Genomic DNA, 7,197 nt, shown 5'->3' with positions numbered 1-7,197 from the left:
TGGCCGGGGAAAGCCTGTGGGGTGATTGCTCAGGCCTCAGGCGGGGCCCCTGAAGGTTCTCAGGCAACGCATCCCGGGCTCTGAGGGACATTCCCCCCGACTCAGGGGATCCCCCGGCTCTGCCGCTCTCCGCCGCCGGCCAAGGCTCGCCGCGCCCCTCAGAGCCGCCGGGTGCCCACCAGGTGGAGCGTTAGCCCTGCTCCAGTGGCGTATTTATCCCCTGTTAATCTGGTTCAGCTCCACCTGAATATTGCCAATGAAAATCAAACCCAATCTTTTCTATTTATATAATTCTAGAGTTATTTTCTTTCCTGCAAAGCCCCGAGTTGCCATGTCAAAGATATCCCCTGACACGGAAAAGGGCTGAGGAATTATCACAGACGCAATAACCAGATAAAGTTCACTGTGTAGCACTGCTACGAAAAGTACAAATATAGTTCTACTGCTGAGAAATAGCACAGACTATGTAAAATACAAATGGAAATTCTCAATAGGTGGTTTTTGGTGACTTAGAGCAGCTGCTGAAGACAGCAGGTCTGCAATTCCAGTCCAACTTCATGTGGCCAGGCCAAGGGGTGCTTCACTTTTTCTATCTTCAAATTGGGCTAAATGCTCACCAGGGGAAGTCTGTGGGGGGTATCTGGAGTCCCGAATTCTTAATGAGGCAAAAATGCTTCTAGCCAAGGCCAAGGCTGCTGCCAAACCCTGGAACGTCCCTACTTACAGAGTCTGACCTTGATGCAGCTTGTGCCAGCTGTGCACGAGGGACTTCTGGGGACCTGGCTCATTTCTGCCAAAAAGATCACTTGTTTAACAAAGTATGGCTGAGAAACAACAAGTGCCTTCTTGGCCTGTTTCTGGACTTGCTATCTGATGAATTACAAATACCTGGGATGGTGGTAGCAGAGAAGCTACTTGTGGGCTGCAGACACTGGACCAGGAGTTGAAGCAGCTTTGAGGGGCAATAGAAAACAGCCTGCCACATCTGGATGGCAGGAAAAAACCACACCACTCTGAAACGGGTAAAAAACCCCAGCTGACAAACCATCTTTGTTCATACCACATCTATGGCAGCATTTTTTTCTTGATTATTAGGTCAAGATATTTTAGTGAAACTTTGTTTTAGTCCATCTGCATCTATAAGGTGCTTGCCTCTGTCAGAGACTGAAAATAGTTCATGCCTCAAACATTGATATAAAGTTTTGCTCATTATAAAGAAGCTACAACCGAAGAAGCTTCCCTGAAGCTTCCCTTTTGAACTGAAAGTCAAACTGTTGATTAGATAAAGGGAAATGCATTGTTCAGTCATCTCAGGCTGAGGGAAAGGTATGCATCCACAAAAGGCCAAAGCCACCAGCTGCGACTGTCCCCAGCTGAGTTTGGGGTGGAGGGAGAGCACAGCTCACAGAAGCCAGGTTTACACAGACTCCCCCCAACCGAGGGGGGAGGAGGAGGTTTTGGGTGCATGGTGCAACCTCTGGTGAGAGGCAATAAACACCCATCCTCTGATTACACAAACTGGCCCAGATGTGGAACCCCCAGCCCCACAGGCCACATGCACGGCACTTTCACGTGAGAGGCTTTGCCCCACAGGACTGCACGGGATGCAACAGACCCAGAGTCTGCTGTGAGAGACTGACCCCCCACCCCAGGGGGACATGGCTGGACATGCCCACCCAGCCTGAGCATGTACACCCATGGGACTCTGTGCCTTTTGAGGGGACCTTCACCACCGAGAGAGCAGCTGGAGAGGATCAATGAACATCGCTGGGATCCACAGAGTGGTGATATTTTCCTTATTCTGTCCTTGTCACTCTTTCTGTCCCCCTCACCTATCTTCTACTTCTTTCTTCCTTTCTTTCTTTCTCTCTCTCTCTCTCTCTCATATTTACCATCAAATAAAGCCCTTACTATTGTCACTGGCATATGGTCTCGTTTGCATCTTAATTCAGGCAGAGGCACTTCTAAGAACCTTAAAACTGGATAATAACAGCCTGTTATAGCAGATCAGTCAATATTGCTTCTCTGCCAGCCATTTGAATAAGCAGCACAGCCTGAATGGTATTGCCAAGGTTTTTCTTCGATGTGTGTGAAAACCGAAGAGCTCGAGATATTATTCCAGGTTTTCTTTGGCTCAGTGTGTGATGTAACTTGATTTGTCTTAATGAACGTAAAAAGCAATGCAAAAGCATGTATCAGTAATTTTTGAATGGCCCTACTGCAGCAGCGTTCAGACACACCGAAGAGGATTAAGCAACCTTTGTGTTTGGCAATATACAAGCAAAATAAACCTTTCCTTGAGGTGCTTAAAATGGAGGACATCTAGACAGATCTTCATGCAGAAGATCTGCAGAACCTTATTTGCTGTAATGGTGTAAGAATCTGAGTATGAAGCACTTTAAGCATCAGGCATCATGAATTGTGTACTCAGAGCAGTGCACAGCCTTATTTTCTTTGTTATTATTTAGATATTACTGCTTTTATTTATGCCCCAGTGGTCTGTTTAGAACTTCCTTATACTCCTCACTGTTGAGCTGCAAGCTTCTAACATGCTTTGTTTCATTGCTGTCCTGATGTTCTCCTTGGTGAAAACAGATCTCCTCACCCCAAGTGTTTCTTTCTCAATACACTTAGACCTCAAGGTAGTCGTTTCAGTAAATTTTAATGCAGAAACTGTAACAATTCTTCTAATATGTCTTCAACGGGCAGCCCATGGTAGCAACTGTTAGGTTTTTTTGCTTTAGTTCTGCATTTGGCCCTTTTAGGGAGCTAAGATATTACTCAGTACTAGCTGCCTCAGCAACATGAATATCAGTCATTTTTATCATAACCTTATAACCTCAATAAGCTCCTTTGTAAAGGTACAGACGGAATTTTCAGAGTTGGGAGCTCTCATTTTGAGTGATACAGAATTTTAAGCAAAAATGTCATCTTAATTATTCATTTTCTTTTCAGATGCCAGCTTGCTGTTGTTAGTATTTGCTGGTTCCAAAAAAAGGGAAGGCATAATTTCATATTTAAGTTGCACAGATGCAAGTATTTATTTTGACAATGATAAGAAATGCCAAATACGGGAATAGTTACCTCTCTGTTTTACTGCCACAGAGTGATGATGATTTATCTTCACAAAGACAAGAAAAGGCAGAAAAGAAAAGTGCAGCTGCGACATATTTGCTAGAAGTTAGACAAGAGTGTTATTTGCTAAACAGTACATGCTGCGAATAAAAATTGAGGTTTCAGTAATACCTCCAGCCAGTCTCTGGTAAAATATCCTTAACGTTTTGACAACAATATTTCCCCAAGGCAGAAGAAATATATACCTATACTTTATTTATTGTTCCCAACAGTAGGTCCTCACCAATCTTATATTGGTTTCTAAGGAAAAAAGATGAAAATGAAAGAAAAGAAAAAAAATACGACAGACAAATAAAAACAACAGTTCAATGAGATAAGCTGTCTTAGGCAAGGAAAGAGAAAAAGTGGAATGATAAGAAAGGAAAAAAGAACAAAAAAATTTTCTGATCTGTTTATTTATTGCATTGCACACTCATGTTACCTTCCTGCCATGTATACAATATTGAATGGTTTAAGAAGGGGAATGTAGCAGTGCCTTCAACTCTTTAAGCTAAGACGAGCAGGGCTATTGTTTTCTAGAGGCAGCTGTGTGAGGGAAAGTGCTACCATGCTGGGCTGTCAGCATTTTCTCCTTCACTGCTGAAGCTCTTGCACTGCATTCCTTGACCCATTTCAGTCAGGATCCTCCAAGTTAGCACAGACCTGCTGTCTGCAAGCATTAAGTCCTCCAGGGAGGGATGAAGGAGCCAGGATTTAATGTGAGGTTTTTCAACACAAACATTTTGATAGATACAGTCTGGCCCCATTAAATCAGCATGTGCTTGGGAAACTGTATTTCCTTGGCTAGCCCTGATAACCTGTCTTACCTTATCTCACTAACATGGGGGCAAAGAATTGATACCAATACCCACTGCTATATTATACACTTAGTATGAATGACAAATGCTGAAGATGTTATGTGATTACCACTATTTCTGGAGGAGAAGAAAAAGTTAATCAAAGGAGTTAACTACTTTGGGAGAGGAAAAAAAATCAAAGTAAAAATTCTCTTACATTTTTTTTTAATCTGAAACTTTTCTATATAACAACAATAAAATACCAAAGGTTAGATTTGCAAATAAAGTACATTATCAAATATTTACAAATTAATTTAACTTCAATAAGTGCAGAAAGAATGAGGGACAAAGGACTTAGCACAGAATTGGAGGTATATAGAAATATTAAGAGGCTTTTATGCATAGAGAGCCAAAATTACTCAAAGGACAGGATTTTACTAAGCCCAGCCAGAAAAATGATTTGATGATATTTATTGAGGCCTAATGGAAGGTGAAAAAGTAATTTCTTGGGGAGAGAACAAATGTCAACTTGTTATTCTTGACACCTAATTGGACATTTGTTTCACTTCTGTATGCTGTCTGGAACAACATGTTAGAATTTCTAAACAGAATCACTGAAGACAAAAGTGGGATGTACCCTTGGAAAGATCAAGTCCTACTTTCATGTGGTGTTGTTTTAAGCATCTACAATAGATGTTGTCTCATGGAATGATGGAGTCTCTGTGCTTTCCCAGACACTGGCCATGTGAGACCCTCTAAACCCTCAAGAAAAGCACCTCACCAGATTCAGCCCAGCCTGGGAAACCAGAAGTTAATTTAGGTGTGTCCTAGTAAAAAGCTTTCAAGGAACATATTTTAGAGAGGTGTGAGCTGCTTTTTCTTGATAGGATTTCACATCTTCTCTGCAATAGTACACAAATCCTTTTCTATAATGGTACATAAATTGACTTAAATTTCTTTGTTTCTTCAAAGGTAAGATTACGACAGCAAATACAAAGAATGGTAACATATGGCCTTTGAGAAGGAAAGAAATCAGGGGATTAACTTCTGATGAACTTTAAGGGAATTGAAGATACAGAACAAAAGACAAGGTTCAATTCTACTTTTGGGTTGGAATGGGTAGGAGTACACACAAATGATCTTGTGTATCATCCACTGAGAACATTTAGAGAGTCACATTCCAGAAGTGTATTGAAAAGCTGTCAAGAAGAATGACTAAATTAATGAACTGTGTTAACACATTTGCAGGAAGCACCAGATTATAATTTGCTCTGCCTTAGTGACATTTTAAGCAACTGAAAAATTGCTTTTACTGGGAGTATTAAACTGTACAACTTTTTCAGCTTTTGTGATAAGAATCTATTTTGAACAAAATTTACTAAGTTCCTAATTCCTTAGCTGTACTTCAGACACTATTTTTAAAAATGTGTTCAACCAATAAGGAAACATTTTCCTTCCAAGTTTTGCCTTAATGTTTTAACTTAGATATATCCTTGCCATTTCTAAAGACCTTTTCCTTCCTAATATTTGCTTAACTGAGGAGGACAAAGGACTTGATTTATCACCTGGTGGGGTAACTCACTTGAAGCTTAAGGCTCATGAACACATTCTGGGTGGTTTAACAGGGATTTTTATTTTGTGCTGTTACTGCTTTTATTGTGATTGGATACAATAAAGCAACTAACAAAGTGTAGGAAAATACTTGACTGAACAGGAAAACACTTTCAACTTCGTAATGGTCAAAGAACTGCCCAACAAGATTTCATCCTTATCATTGCTTATTTTATTATCTTAGTCAAATCAAGCTGTGGGGGTGGAAGGGAAGGGCAGCAACCGAACTACCAAATCCTGCTGCGTTTCTGACCTCAGGAGGCTCTGCCTGTGCTTAACTTGTGTCAGGCTCAGCTGAGCCCAACCCCTCAGTCCGTGCATACTCACGTATGGGCCAATGCAGAGTCATGCATGTTGGAAAGCCCATCTTCCAACAGGAAGAAGGTGGAGAAAACAGGAGATGCTGACAGAATGGAAGGTTTCATTAAAACTGAGACATTCTGTGAGCCAAGTATGGAAGCCTCAGTTGCCATGGATTTGTGTTTCAGTAGTCCATGTGACTGTCAGTTAAGGGTTTTGGTTTTTTTTTTCCCAATAGCTGGATACTTATTAGGTCTGTCTTCAAAGCAGATTTTTAAGTCTGTGTAATATGTGTTCATTCTGCAGCCTTTCTTACTACTGAGCCACACAAATGGTTCTTCCCTGTCTGGTGCATACTTAAATAAAACTTGCTGTGTTTTTGTAAGGTCTCCCCTCATTCCTACGTCGTGGTCCATGGTTATTGATACATCTGGGACCAACGGATTTCATTTCCTCTCCTCTAGTTCATCTGGCTTCTGTCTCATGTTGAAAATATGAGGGACACTCAGGAGCAGGTGTTTCTTATTTCAGTCCTTACTGTCTGGCATGTTACTATACCAAGGGGTGTGACCTGCTGGCATTCCATGGGTAACTCAGAATTCAAACAGTTTTCACCCCACTTAGAGGCAAGAACAGGACTTAAAGAATTGAGAAATCTAGTGAGTCCCAGAAACTGGCTTGTATCTAAGAGTCCAGGGAATCTTCAAGAAAAGCAGGTAATTCAAGCAATGGGAGTTTGTTGCTTTTAGCTTTCCTGGAGGAATTACACATGGAACACTGAGTAAACTTAAAACAAGGGTATAAAAAGATTAATAAAAGAGAAAATACAGGTGATGGTATTCACATCAACTTAATATGAAGGAGAATCTGCAAGCTTGGATACACAGAGAAGTGCTTCAGTGCTGACCGTGTTGTTGGAGATACAGATCTTAAAAGGTGGCCACTATCAACTCTCCAGGCAGCAGCCGCCAGGGTGCTGCTGGCCCGAATCCCTCGGCACGGACGTGCCGCAGGGCTTCCGAAGCAGCCGATGCGGCCACAGGGCTGTGCCGGAGCCGGCAAACCGAGAGGCTCGTACCCAGCTCCGGCCGGGGCAGCTCAGCCTGCGGGAGCCTCTGCGCCCGCCGCGGCCACCTGCCCGCGGCTTCCCGGGTGCGGCCAGTATGCGCGTATACATATATAGGTGTATACGTATATACATATACGCATGGGGCTCCCAGAGCGCCCTTCGCTTGGGGCGGCCGCAAAGGAGAAGCCGGAGGAGGAACCGGCGCCCCAGACTGCGGGGAAGGGGTGCACTCCACCTGCAGCTCAGAGGGCAGAAGGGAGAGGGAGGCGGAGCGGTTCCCATGCCGTCTCCTGTCGCCTTCGGAAA

Source organism: Corvus brachyrhynchos, unplaced genomic scaffold, assembly GCF_000691975.1.
Source record: "Corvus brachyrhynchos isolate BGI_N302 unplaced genomic scaffold, ASM69197v1 scaffold61, whole genome shotgun sequence".
In the NCBI taxonomy this organism is placed as follows: domain Eukaryota; kingdom Metazoa; phylum Chordata; class Aves; order Passeriformes; family Corvidae; genus Corvus; species Corvus brachyrhynchos.
Note: the sequence above shows the minus strand (reverse complement) of the source record.